The sequence below is a fragment of the Triticum urartu genome, chromosome 5A (genome assembly GCF_056163025.1).
Source record: "Triticum urartu cultivar PI428250 chromosome 5A, HENAU_Tu73, whole genome shotgun sequence".
Classification (NCBI taxonomy): domain Eukaryota; kingdom Viridiplantae; phylum Streptophyta; class Magnoliopsida; order Poales; family Poaceae; genus Triticum; species Triticum urartu.
Window position 1 is genome coordinate 86,677,565 of NC_141877.1, and position 15,252 is coordinate 86,692,816.

Genomic DNA, 15,252 nt, shown 5'->3' on the forward strand with positions numbered 1-15,252 from the left:
TCTGATTTTCAAGGAGGAAGACCACCCAGTTTTCCATTTCATTTAAACGTAACCGTAAAGGAGTACAATACAGCTCATGTTTCACACACAACGACCACCCTCTCCAAGTCTGCCACAACCATTGCAACATGCTTCTTTTTGCAATGCTGCTAGACAGATTCCTTTACGGTGATAAGGTAACAAAATCCTCGACATCCATATGTGTCATTCAAAAGTCAAAACAGCAAAATAAAAGTAGAAAAGCTCATAAATGCAACCCAAGAGCTCCCGATGCCTTCCAAGCCCACCGCAGCAAAGGCATTGGATTGTTCTCCACGAACTGTCCATCTCTCAGCTTGAAGCATTTCTGAATCCTTCATCTATCTTTGATGGACCAATATAGATATGAAATATCAAGTGAGGATGTCCTACCAATCACATGCAATTATTAAGCACATGTATCAAAATTAATGTGGAACTTACCACACCATAACATGCATGTCTATATCCGTTCGATTTAAGGCATAAATGTTGTAGTCGATTCCTTAGTTCAGCTCTCAAATTTCAACACAAAGTAGGAGTTGTATAGCAAATTTCTTTGGATATTACTACATTTTTAGTAAAACACTAGGTTCATTTGTTCAAACCCTGGCTAGATCATCATATTTTTGGGCACCTTGAAAGCCATAATTTTTTTTGCCAATTTCAGTTTCATTCCTAAGGAATTCCTTTTGGGCCATTATCAACCTAATGCACACCAGTTTTGTGGTTGTATTTGGGCAAAATTATTTCTTTCACATGCACACTATAAGTTTCATCTTTGTTGATTGAGATCTTTGTCACCCTCGCCACTAGCTGGGTTCATATGTTCCTGGTGTTACGTAATGGCTTGTGTCCGAGTGTAGCTAAATTAAATGTGATTAAGATCATTCTCCAGTAAAGTGCAATTTTGTGAGTCATGTTGGTGTCTCTCATTTTGGCTTGCTATCTGAAATGACGGTGTGTTAATTAATAGGTTACACTCGTAATGTTGATGGCCATGGATCCTTTCCTGGTCGATGATGGATATTGGTTTCTAGAGATCATGTCGTTAAGATAAGCATCTAAAATTAGGCTTCACATTTGTCATCACCTTATGTACTACCAGTCTTCCACCATGAGGTATATGAAGTTCAGAATTTTCTGGACCTTAATGTTGAAGAGCTTCATTGTTAAGGTTTTTTGCCTATTATCAACTAAATAGAAGTTGTTAAAAGGTTAACCGTCATAAAATTTAGGTATATGAATACATCAGAGAAAAACACAAGTTTTGGTTTGTCAGAAAACATTGAACTTCTATTACTCGCATATGAAAAGTCCTTAACAGTCTGTTTGGATGATTAAATCTTTTGGAGTAGTAAAGCATATTATGCGGCTAAATTCACTCCCCCTAATAAATATAACTATATTAGATCCAATTTAGACTTTGAACAATATCTCCCCTAAAGTCATATCCATCGATCTCAGCACATAGTGGTGAGGTGGAAGGCGATACTTCATTTATATTCTTAGTAAGAAATTCACGTGTCCTATTACATGAAAGCGAAACCATCAATCCATTAAACGGTACACAGTTCGAGTTTAGTACAAACTGGTCAGTCCAATGACCGAGAATATTCATGAGCAGAACTGAAGCTACGCTTAACTAAAGATCTAGCCTTGGTGCATGTTTCCTATATGTGCTTGAATTAGTTAATGTGGTATTGTCATGGGTGAAAGATGCAACAGTCATTACAAAATATCCATAATGCTTAAAACAACTTTCATTAGAAATTTCAAAAGTCAAAATAGCGAAATAAAAGCCCAAAATGTCATTGCTGCACCATAAGAGCTACTGATGCCTTCCAAGCCTACCGAAGCAAAGGGACTCGAGAGCCCTCCATGAACTATTCATCTCTCAGCTTGCATCTATTTTGAATGCTTCACCTGCTCTTTTATGGAGTGAGGATGTACTATTTGATGACATGCATAGTCCAATTCCATGTGAAACTTACCACACAATAACCATGTATATATCCATTTAACTAAAGTCGTAAATGTTCTAGTCATCTATTCAGCTCAGCTTCCAAATTTCCACACTAAAGTGGGAGGTAAATGGCAGATGCCTCTGGGTATAAATCTGACTTCAACTATAAAGTGAGAGAAAGCTGGGGAGCAAATCAGTCGAAGAATTCTGAGCCTCTCTGCAAAATAAGAAAAATTGCCAGCAACCATGTACAAACGACACTGCATATAGGTTCACTAGTTCAAACTAGGAGCTAATGGTAGTGCTATTGGGTAGCTTGGGATTCGACCCACAAAAACTTTGTTACACATTGTGTGTGTGGGAGATTAAGCATGTAGAATTTAGACATCCGTATAATAAATTGTCACATTTTTTCCTTTTTCCTGACCAGAGTTCACCATTTTTTATGAATAACACTGAATGCAGCCTTTTAGACCCAAGCTACATTAACTCTAAAATGTGTTGGAACGATCTACGATCTAAGAAAGTCAAGTACAATTACAAGAATCTCCCATTCTTATTTGGGCTGAAGAGAGCACATTTTCTTAACCTCCACCTCAAGTTTGTATTCCTGACAATGCAAGATTTGGCATCACGTTCAGCTAACTATGCATCACCGTTAGTTTTAGTTGGTTTGAAAAGGGTGGGCATTCGTGGTGCAAGTTTAAAACCTGATGAATCATCGAGACGGGCTTTTAAAAGTATGCAACACATTTGTCCTCACGTTATGTATAAATGGTCATTCATCATGTCACTGAAGTTCCGAATTCTCTAGACCCTTAATATGAGGATGCAGAGCGGCACCAAGTCCAAATGCATATGTTACTTATGTCTTCCTTTTGTGCCAATCGTTGTCCACAATTCTTCATTGCTACTTAAATATTTCTTTTGGCATATGAACGTCATTGAACTTTTATTCCAAATATACAGAGTATACTTAACGATCAGTCCGGATGATTTAAGAAACATACAATTTGCCAAAATATTTGGAGTAAGAAAACATATCGTGCAATGTCATCCATTCATGTCGATGCGGAGCATCCTACAGACATCACCATGTCAAGAGTCCGTTTGACAAGTGACATGTGCCACATCTACTTCACATACGTATACATAAAGGTGAATCATCTCCTTTACATGTGTTCACTTGACTCCTTTAAAGATGGTACACTACTTGACACTCCTCTCGTGTGCATGCATAGGTGTTATCAGAGCTTCACACATGGAGAGGGGGAGTTCATGCGGAAGAGCACGGCTACACCATCCAAGAGGGAAGCCTGGGAGCGGAGAAGGAACCGTCAAGAACAAGGCAAGGTTCCAGCAAGCACCCATGGGAGTCCACGGGAAGGAAATGACTTGCGAGGCCTCTGGATACCCAGTGTGCATGGGTCCTTGGACCCCGTGCACACGGGACCCCATGCCTACGGTACACCCTCGTGCGCATGGGCTAAGCCGCCAGCTCTCTGGATATCCCGTGCGCACGGGCTCCACTTACCCCGTGCAAACGGGGTTGCCTGCGTGCAACTGTTGGGCTTTGCCCATGTATTACCATTTCGTCCCCACTTACCCCTTCATGCCTTGGACCTATATATACCCTCCTTCCTCCTCCATTTAGGGATATACCCTCCTTCCTCCTCCATTTAGGGATAACTAAGATTAAATCTAGACATTAGAGCTTAGCTCATGTATCTCCCCTTGTGGAATTCCTCTTGAGAGAGAAGAATCCATTGGAGTGCAATTCCTCCACTTGTGGAGAAGGATTCCCCAAATGAATCATCAAGACCTAGAAGGATTCCCCAAGTGAATCATCAAGACCCATCTCTCCTAGAGATTTGGACGAACTACCCTTATAACTTTATTTCCCTTTTTGTTCTTCGATCTTGATGCATCCCATGTATTGCTTGTGATTTGAGGAGTACTTGGTGTGGATCTTGTACATTAGAGTGTTCTTTGTGTTTTCCCTTTGTGTTCTTGGTGTTCTTCCTCCAATCCACCTCAAATTTGTGATCATCAGGCCACCTAGGGTTTTGCCCTACATCACATGTACTCTTGGCAATTTCTTCTCTTGGCAGAACATGTATGTATGTTTTACATTTTAGTGTGGATTGAACTGATGGAGACATTGAGTGGACACCAACACACCGTCATTGTCGGAAGAAAAGCAACCAGAACCCTTGACTGGATCCGTCTGACCATTTCTTGCAATTTGAGACTACAAGAGTACAAGATTCTGCAATAGGAGAGCTCCTCATGCCTTCCGAGCCTATCATATCAAATCAACTAGAATGCCCCCCATGAAGTTTTCATCTCTCGGATTGCAGAACTTCTGAATCCTTTTATGCTCTTTTATGAATCAAAGTTTTTTCTGTTCTCTTATGAAGCAAGATAGACCGAGATATCGAATGATGATGTTGCACTAGTTGGTATTGTGCCATTATTCGACACGTATAGTCTCTTTCATCTCCGGACTTACCACCACATTCATATGCACATCTCCATATTAAATTCAATTGAAGTTATAGATCTTTGAGTAATTATTCAATTCAGTTCTGATGTCCTGAGTTTGGACATGAAAGTAGGAGAATGATGGCCAGTGACTTGGCCTACCGTTGAAAAAGGTTATCGAGAGCGTGAAATGTAGGATCAAACTAAGAGAATATTTTGGCGATCTCTACGAATTAAGTAAATAATTGCCATAACTTTTGTACAAAGGATACTACATTGTTAACAGATCTCTAGGTTCACTAGTCCAAACTTGGAGTAGTGTTCATGTTTTTGGGCATCTTGGAAGCCATCCAGTAAGGGTACGCGATCCAAATCGATTCTAGTGCCATAATTCATCCCCTTGTGAAATTTAGTATCATGGATGTCGCCCTATTAGCCATGAGGTAGTCGTCATCTGGTGAAATAACAAGGGTTCTCCCAGATCCAAAGTATTAGACAGACTCTAGAACTCGTTTGAATGATTAGAGAGAATCAAGCACAAGCTGGAAGATCAGCTGCTACTGTTGCTAAAGAGAGTGTGTTTTCTTGGAGCCTTCTCTCAATTACAAACACTGCTAAGCAACAGGAGGTGCATGCACAAAGACAGTAACCAAAAGTTCCACAAGTATAGCTGGCTTTCCGTGTGGAACGCGCAAACAAAGCTGCGGGATATGATGCACTTGGTCAATTACCTCAACTCCATGGCAGTTTCAGCTAAGTTTTCAACACGAAATGGTAAGCTAAGATCTTACGACCTTATGGACAGACTGTATACCATGGGATCCCGATACCTCTTGATCCTACCACGACAAAGCTGCCAGAGTACCTTTCATTGACTACTAGTCTCTTACCTAGCAATGTTGGCGCTGAGCATGGATTTAAGGTTTCCTGTATCAGACTATATACTATGTAGTGATGTGCTACTCTGCTTGATGGCTTTATTTATAAAGTCGGGCTCTACGGTTTTCTCTAGAAAAAGAGAGTGGATTTAAGGTGCTCGTCCACCAAAACGAATTTTCAACCTCGCGCTCCCTTGCCTCACCTGTTCTTTCCTAGAGCATCTATAATCGGACATATCAAATCCAACACTCTACACGTCCGCACACGCGCCATGGACAGGTCAATCCTCAAATCACTATGCCTCATGTGCTACAACGTAGATGATCAACGAAATTCCGAAATATAGACAAACGGACATAAAACAAGCAATATAAACATCAAGTTAACCCAGACCAAAAGACACAATTTAAACATGATAGCTCAACCAGCGAACGGACAGAGATGGAAACTTATAATTTACTAAAAGGCAAACAGAGACGGAGTGGGCCAAGCATCCGAAAGGAGTCAATGTAGCTGGCCCTCCATCTTGGGGGAGGGGGAGGGGGTCATTGGAGCCATCGGACAAGGAGTCGATGTAGCTGGCCCTCCTCTAGATGGCGCAGTTATGTGGCTTCGCCAGCTTGGCGGCTTTCGCTGCCACTTCGCGCTTCAATTGCTTGATACTGAGCGGGAGCGCCTTGGTGTTCTTCCTACGAAGCTGACAGGCGTCCATCTCTGCCGTCATGAGCAGGCGGCGGAGAATAGCCGCAAGGAGCTGCGCCTCCGCATCAGGCTTAGGAAATCAGCATGGGCGGTAGGAGGAAGATGTGGCCGTCTCTGATGCCGCCACCCTCGCCCTAGCCTGCTGCCCCTCAAGGCTGGTGGCGTGCGGCTCCAATTCCGACCGGTGGTGCGGGCACGAGCACCCACATATGACCACGAGGATCAGCCGCCGGAATCAATTGATGTCATACAATAAGCACATCTAAGTGATGGTCGGCAGCGAAATATCTTAACTAGCATAAACAACAATGTACGCTTTTCAATTTTTCTCAAGTGCCGGTCGACGTCCTGGCCAAATATATGTGAGACCTGGCTGAGCACGCCATCCAACCCCGCCGCCACCGGTCATGTGTTGTGTCTAGCTGTTCCACTAGCAGCATTAGTGAGCTAAAGTCCGCAAAGGGCAGCACCAACCAGCTGCCAAGATCAAGCTGATCTCTTCAAATTTCAAATTCTGAAGAAAGTATTTCAAGCTACAGTGGATGCATGCGTCAAATGTGAAACGCTCTAAGCTAGCAAACGTTATTGCCTAAATAATTAACCAGAAGCTGGTCAATATCGCCGCATAATCCTTTTGTTTACTACTACTCCCTCTGTTTCCAAATATAAGTCTTTTTAAAGATTTCAACAAGAGACTACATACAAAGCAAAATAAGTGAATCTACACTCTAAAATATGTCTATATACATCCGTATGTTGTTATCCATTTGAAACCTCTAAAAAGACTTATATTTAAAAGCAGAGAGAGTAGATCATTGATGGCACACGTTGCCGTGCCTGTCTTCATAAAATATTTGGGAATAAAGTAAATATAACGAGACATTTAAATTGTAAGTTAAAACGACATGAATTTGTAAGGCATCATGGCTTGCTTTATTAATCATCATTCCTTCTATTTATCCCTAGAATCATTTTCTTGTTACAGTTTAGCCAACAACAAAAATTAAGGAGTATTTGACAAAAAAACTACCACATTAGGGGTTACCGTCCCACAGAACTACCACTTTCAAAAAAGTGACTGATAACTACTGAAAATTTCAAATTTTGTGACAAAAAACTACCAAGTCGTGTTGACCGTCTATTTAGCCGTTCTAACCGCTTAACTGACAGGGATGGCCCACATGGCAGGCGGACGGCTACCCTAACGGCTAACGGTGCCCCACTCACGGCCGTTAGTGGCCCGGCTTGGTCGGAACCAGCCAGGGGCCAGGTCAAAACGACCGACTGGCCAGCCGACCGAACCACATCTCTCTCCCCCGAGCTCTCTCCTCTGTCTCTAGGCGGCGGTGGTAATGGCGGCAGTGCATCCAAACCCCGACGGCGATTCGTTCAGCGGCCAACCTCCTGGCGTTGTTGGGGGCCGCGTCGACCTTTCGGAGGTCGATACGTGGCTAGGCAGCTCTAGCTTTGCGGCGCAACAGCCTGAATCTGGAGTTGGCGGCAGCGGCGGCTGGACCACCGACGAGCCATCCCAGGAGTTGGCGGCGGCTCCACCACCGACGATGACAAGAAGTGCACCTCGCGGCCGGCGCAAGCTTCCTCGTGCAGGAGGCGGCATGTACAACGCTAGGCAGCTCTGGTTTCAGTTTTATTGACAGGATGTATTTTAGGTCAATTTCCCCTAATGTATGATAACAGAGTAATTGCAAATTGTTAGAAACTTTAGCAGTGTGCATTCTTTGTAATAATTTATTCCATTTTTGTCTAGTATTGATGACCCAAAATGGGGAATTTGGTTCCATTTAGAAGGCAGAGATTCTATTGTTAGAAACATGTACCAGTCAGACATATCATTTGGGACTCTGGTATCTCTTATTAGGAGTGAGGGTTGTTGCTCTGATGATTATATGTACTATGTTAGTGATGCTCATAAAGGGATAGAAGGCTTAGAGAAAATATCTTCTGAAGATGATGTGCAGCAGATGTTGCTCCACTCTCTAAATGAAAAGAGTGTGAACATAAGAGTTGTGAGAGCAAATGAGTTGTGTAATGCAGATGAAAACAAAGATTATTATTTTGTTGATCATTGCATTAACACCCAACAAAGTTGCACTAAGTTGGTGGATATAAGCATGGACAGAAAGGAAGAGCTTAAGAAAAGTATTCTTCAGAGAGAAGCTGACCTCAATCATTTTGAAGGTGACACTGATGTATCAGAATTTCTGTCTGATTCAGATGGCAACAGTGTAGAACTGCAAGCAGTTTCTTCATCTGATGATGAAGATAGACCAATGTCACAGAAACTAAAGCCAGTGAGAAATCCTGGTCCAACAATTAGATCACACAATGAGGCTAAGAAAATGGAAAAACCAGATTGGTTGCCTGAAGCTGATGAAGAATGTTTTCCTGGTGATTATGGCATTAGTGATGAAGAAGATGAGCCTGGAGGATCCTATAAACTACCAAAGTGGTAGGAAGAGAAGGAATATGAAGTTGAAGGAAAAGGTATGGTTCAATCCCAAACTACCAAACCCAGAAGAACAGTTTTGTAAGGGATTGTGCTTCACCAGTGTTTATGAGTACAGAGATGCACTTAGGGATTTTCACATTAGGACATTGAGGAACTTTCAATACCATAGAAATGCCCCGGATAGGATTATTGTTTGGTGCTCAGAGAGAGCACAAGGATGTGATTTTTATATCACTGCCTCTAAAATAGCTCATGAGAAAACTTTCTGCATCAAGAAGTGTGATATTGTGCACACTTGTGGAGCATGTGCAGAGTCCACAAAGGTTACTACAAAGTGGTTGTCCAGATCAGTACAGGAATCATTGAGAGAAGGCATTAGATCTCCTGTGGATGCATTAATTAAAAAGACAAAGACCAAGTTTTCAGTGGATGTGTCAAGGAGTGTGGCATATAGGGCAAGGAGGAAGGCTGTTGATGTGGTGCAAGGTGATCACAAGCAGTAGTATTTGAGGTTAAGAGATTATCTTCAAGCTGTTCTTGATACAAACCCTGGGAGCAAGTGTATAGTGACAACATTTGAAGATCCAGAAAACCCAGCACCTACTCCTAGATTCAAGTATCTTTTCTACTGTTTAGCAGCTTCAAAGGAAGGTTTCCTTAATGGTTGCAGACCATTTATAGGTATTTTTTGAAGATTTAACTGTTATTAATTAGTGGTTTCCTAGTAGTTCAATGTTGTAGCTAATTTGTCACTTAATCCAGGTCTTGATGGATGCTTCATCAAGTTAACCACTGGACAACAAATGCTTGCAGCCACAGGAAGGGATGGCAACAACAACATCTACCCCATAGCTTTTGGTGTGGTTGACAAGGAAGATGGAGAGAGTTGGACTTGGTTTTTAACTCAGTTGAGATGTTGCATTGGTAGTGGCAACAAGTTTGGAACATACACCATCATATCTGACAGGCAAAAGGTTAGTGTCTTATGCACAAATATGTTTGATCAATGTGGTTTTAGTACATGTTGGAATTATTTAAGTTTGATCATGTGCATTACTAATTTGTTAATGTACAGGGCTTGCTTAAGGCAATAAATGAGGTATTCCCTGATTCACCTCAAAGGTACTGTCTTAGGCACATATATGCAAATTTCCAAGCAGCTGGATTTAGAGGGCAGGAACTAAAGAAATGTGTGGACCAGGCTAGCTACTCCTACACAAAACATGGTCATGAATTAGGGATGGTAGATTTGAAAGCACAGTGTGAGGATGCTTGGAAATGTCTCAAAAAGATTGATGCTCCTGCTTGGGCTAGGTTTGCTATGGATCATACATGCAAAACAGATCTAGTGGTGAACAACCTGAGTGAAGTGTTCAACAAGATGATACTGAATGTTAGGGCTAAGCCTATAAGAAGAATGATTGAAGGGATTAGGACCAAGCAGATGATCAAGAGGCAGCAGACTAGAGAGAAGTTACAGATTAGCAGGTGGACAATCACACCCAACTATGCAGAGATTTTAGAAGAGAACAAGAAATATGCCAAGTATTGCCAGGCTGATAGAGCAGGTCAAACAATATGGCAAGTTACCAGCAAAGAAAAACAATATTTTGTTGACATGGAAAAATATACCTGTGATTGCAAGAGATGGAACATGTCAGGATACCTTGCAGTCATGCCATATCTGCAATGACAAAGTAAAATTGCATCCTGAGGACTATGTTAGTGAATTTTTCAAGAAGACATTATATTTTGAGACATACAAAGAAATTATATACCCTGTCCCTGGTCCAAATTGTTGGCCTCAAACAAACACACCAGACATTGAGCCTCCTGTTTTTAAAGAAAAGGCAGGGAAAAAACAAACTACAAGGAGGAAAGGGGAGTTTGAAGTTCCAGGTCCAAGAGATAGTAGTAGATGGGGACTATAACATGTAGTAACTGTGGGCTAGAAGGACACAAGTATACAAGTTGCTAGAAGGCTCTGAGGCCTAAGCTTCAGATGAGGAAAAACAAACATCGGGTAATTACATGACTTACAAGTTTCCTTTTTCCATGGTATTTACCTCACTAAATGTGTTCTGGTTCTTGAATGCAGGAAAACAGGGCAGTTTATGCAGATACACCAGCTGCATCAGCTCAAGGCCATGCTACAACTGGAAGAAGAGACAATCCTACCATATCAGTCCCTGATGCAAACAGCAAATAGAGCATCACATTCTGCTCCAGGCCCTTCTACATCAGCACCGGCCCCTGTTGGTACATCCAGAAGGGGCAGGCCTGCAGGTAGAGGGAGAAATACTGGTTTCAGTGCACCAAGATCTGCCACAACTTCTGCACAAGATTTGGCAGGGACCAAAAGGAAGAGCTATCCAAGCTCCAAATTGAAGGGATACTTCTATGCAAGTGGTAACTAATGGTAAGTCTGAACTTAGTTTCTGAACTTTTCTGAAGTTAGTTTCTACACTTGTCTAAACTTGTCTGAAACTGAACTACACGTAGTTTATCTAAGATGGGCCTGCTGCCCTGTTATGCTTTATTAATTTGGGCCTGGTACTGGGCTCGGTTTTTGGATCTCTCTTCCCCCCCTCCCAAGCCTGCCATTTTGTCTACAAAAGACGCAGCGATCGTACAACCTCTTTCCCCTAACCCAAAACCTAGCCGCCGCGGAAGCACGCGGACCCTAGTTCAGCCAGAGATGGATCCAGCATTAGGAGAGGTAGTGGATGACCATGAGGAGGTTGATAGGGCTGCTGCGAGGGCCAATCGCAGAGCGCACGCGCTGGAGCGACGGCGGAGGCTGGCTGCCAGGATTATGGCAGAACGCAACACCAACGATGTCAAGCAGTTCAATGAGGCGTTCCCAGAAGGAACGCACATCACGGATGACCTTGTCATCTGGTGGGAAAGAGACAGGGCAAGCTTCCATCGATTCCAATTAACAAGGACTCGGTGGACTAGGATGTTGGCTACGTTCGAAGGAAGAGAGGATTAGTTTTCTGTTTATGTATGTCTCTGAACTTATTTCATCCTTTATACTACATTTGCCTGCACTTAGTGCTGTTACTTCTGAATGTTCAGAGCGGCGTCATCTTCGTCGTCTGTAGAGTGAGAGAGCATGCAACAATGGAGATGGAGCAACAAATTATGTCATCTTCGTCGTCTGTATTAGTACTATGTTTGCTTAAATCAGCTCGAACTATTTATGTTTTATGCGTTTTAATGTGTGGTACTGAATATTCCATCTCTGTCTATGTCTGAATCTGGTTAAGGATTATGCTATCTAAGCCTTGCTGAATGTTTCTAAATGTGGTTTAAGTTTATGAATCAGGTTTACGTTCATGAATGTCTGTAAATACTTGAGAAATCTTTTTTTGCGTTTGGTTACATTCCAACCTAACTTTCACTTTCCCAATGAGAAATGGCAGCAAATTATCACAAGTTTTTCAACACACTGAAACTGTGAGCATTAACTACAACACATCTACCACCTGTACAGACTAGTAAAATCTCACCACTCCTCACTATTACTACTCCACTACCACACAACACCTCCCCCCACTTAACTCCACATAACTACTACTCCAACACCTATCCACCTCACTTCTGCCGCACCCACAACTACTCCTCCTCTCCCTAGCTCCAACCATGGTTGGTTCTTCCTCTTCCCCTTCCCTAGACCCATGGCTAAACCCATTCCCAATTGGCAAGGGATGGGTTGCCATGCTTCTTGGTTCAGCACACGGCGACCAAGAACTCTTCCTCGACTACATGAAGGTCGCCATGAGGTACACCAGTGTTATTGGGCTGGTAAATGCAGCAGAGGAAGTGAGGAAGAAGGCGACTAGCGAGGAGAAGCAGCGCGTGGAGCAGCGCTATGGAAACCCAGGTAAGGTGGTCATGACCATCAACATTCTCCTATGGGCAATGGAGGAGGCCGACTCCGGTGATGCTGGGCAGAGGGAGCGGTGGGCAGACCACCGCTATGTCGCTCCAGCACAAGCTACATCAAATGCAAACGCAGCAGAGGTGCACGAAGACGACGACGACCTATAGATCGTTGCACACCCAGCTGTGCAGGCTTGCCGCCGTCCTCCTCCCATCATCGTCATCGATGAAGACGAAGAGGAAGAGAAGGTGGAGGTGCAACCAAATCCCATCCAACTGAAGCAAGAGGTACGACGATCTGGACGCTTAGCAGGACAGACAACTAAGTGAATCTAAAACTATAAGTTTCAGATTCAGTTTCGTCAGTAGTTGAACTACCTATGTCAATTTCGTCAATTGAACTACCTATGTCAGTTTCGTCAGTGTCAGTGATCTTTAGTGTTAGCAAGTATTGTGTTATCTATGTAATGCTACCTATGGTGCCTCCTATGTGAACTACCTACCTTTCTTCAGTGTTACCAAGTTTGTACAATCTGTGAAATGTTACAACTAACTTCTCAGGACCATATTACAGGTAGGGGATGCAACCACTTAGGATAAAAAAAGACAGATAGAAACTTCAGCAGGCTTAGATAATAAGGTTCTTAACTTAGCATCAGGGCATTAAACATAACATCATCTTAGAGCATTACAGATCAGGGCCATAACAGCACCCCACACCACAACCAAAATGATTTGAAACCATAGACAGTTCTTAGGCTTAGGCAGTTCATAGCTAATATTAGTACTGAGATGCATATTTGCATCAGATGAGATGCATATTTGCATCAGACTCCTTCATTGCTAGGCCAGTTATATATATAGGCCTCATATTTACTTACCAACCATGGCTAAAAACATCACTCCTCCATGACAACTTCTTTGATCTTGTCCAGCTTTTCCTTGCACCCATGACCAGCCTTCAGTAGCTCAGAAATGACATGCTCCAGCTTCTTCTCTTCTTTAAGGAGGTCTCTCTCCACTTGTATCTCCTTCATGGCCTTCCTGGTGTTTTGAATGATATCATCTTGACTCTGCAGGATGCACCTCTGTTCTTTCTTCAGCTTAAGCTTCTCCATTTCAACCTCAATCTTTGCATGCTCCTCAAGCTGATGCTTCTTCTGCTTAAGTTCATTGATTGCCTAGCTTGTGTAATCCATGTCATGGGATTTCTGCCCATCCTGGTAATCAAACAGTTTGGATACATCATCCACAAGCTGACTGTACTGATTAGCAAGAGAATCCAGCTCCTTCAGTTTCTCAACCTCTATCTCATGAGCCTCTTTGTCTTGGACTCTACCAAGGTTCTCCTCATGATACATATCCCGTAGCTTGGTTAAACACCTTTGCAGAATTACTGGCCAAGGGGCATCTACCAACTCCAGAACACCACAGTTCACACCATCCTGAAAATGCAGTGAAATATTAATGCTAACTAAATCAAGTGAAATTGAGTTAAAGAATTCATACATACATATCAATGTTTGTCTGAATGCAGTAACAAACAAATTCAGTTAGACCAATTTTAGGTGCTGCCTAGATTCAAAGAACACCACACCAGCCCTGTACTTCAGTTTTCAGTTAACAGATACTGAAACAACAAGAATATCAATGTTGTTTGCACTATGTACCACCAAATAAAGCTACACATGGACATCACTATTGTTTGCTCTTACCGTAGTAGCATATCCAATGAATCTCCTTCCAGTGTCAGGTCCTTCAAATGCCACAAACCTGCCGGGTCTCTGCCTGTGCAAGATGCACTTACGATCAGATTCAACCACAAGCCCACAGAAACTTGGATCTATCACCGTGTCAGGAGTTTGCTGCAGTACCAATCCCATATATATCAGCCACAACACCTCACACATAAGAACTACATGGAAGAAATCAGAGCAAGAGGATCTTCAAACCCTAACCCTAGCATAAAAGAGAACACAGTGAGCTAACTTACAAAATACTCCATTTGCATGTTGTTATACTCGTTCATGTACTCGTCATCGTCGGCGGCGGATGTCTCATTGTTGTTGGGCCAGGAAGGCATCCTCGCGCCGCCGCGTCGCAGTCGCCGGAGGTGAGAAACAGAGGAAGAAGAGAGCTCAGGGAGAGGAGTGAGTGAGAGTGAGTGTCGGTCGGCCGGTCGTTTTGACCTGGCCCCTGGCTGGTTCCGATCGAGCCGGGCCACTAACGGCCGCGAGTGGGGCACCGTTAGCCGTTAGGGCCGCCATCCGCCTGCCATGTGGGCCATCCCTGTTAGTTAAGCGGATAGAACGGCTAAATCGACGATCAACACGACTTGGTAGTTTTTTGTCACAAAATTTGAAATTTTCGGTAGTTATCAGTCACTTTTTTGGAAGTGGTAGTTCTGTGGGACAGTAACCTCTATTGTGATAGTTTTTTGTCAAATACTCAAAATTAAGGGGTTCATAGACACAGTTACAAAAAATGTTGTGATCGATATCAAAGCATAACCTAGCTAAACTCTGGGCTACCTTGGACAATGGCCAAACTCCGCTCCACCTTTTCCTTGTTGAAGTGATTTGTTAGTAATTCAAGAGTTGAGCACCTTCTTTGGGTGTTTTTTTGGTTTTGATCTCAAAACTAGATGGTTATTGGAGGAACACATTTTTTAACTCCTTTAAGCTCAATATGGTGGCAGTGGTGTATACAGAGAAAACAGAAGTGCGGCATCAATCTATTAGAAGGGTATAGATATGGTAAAATTATGCACAAAGAGTAATAAAGATCTTACATATGGAAAGAGGAGAAATATATTGTACTTCTGGTAAAAAAACTGATGTTGTTC

The 15,252-nt window shown here is 42.7% G+C and overlaps 1 pseudogene across 1 annotated transcript; it reads right to left on the bottom strand.

Moving 5' to 3' along the window:
- Positions 1–13,087: 13,087 nt before the first annotated feature.
- LOC147970415 (uncharacterized) lies at positions 13,088–14,503 on the bottom strand (annotated as a pseudogene). Its single transcript, XR_015604023.1, has 3 exons — positions 14,401–14,503; positions 14,123–14,272; positions 13,088–13,852 (listed from the first exon to the last, which is right to left on the bottom strand). The product of XR_015604023.1 is annotated as an uncharacterized LOC147970415 (transcript).
- Between the last annotated feature and the right edge of the window lie 749 nt (positions 14,504–15,252).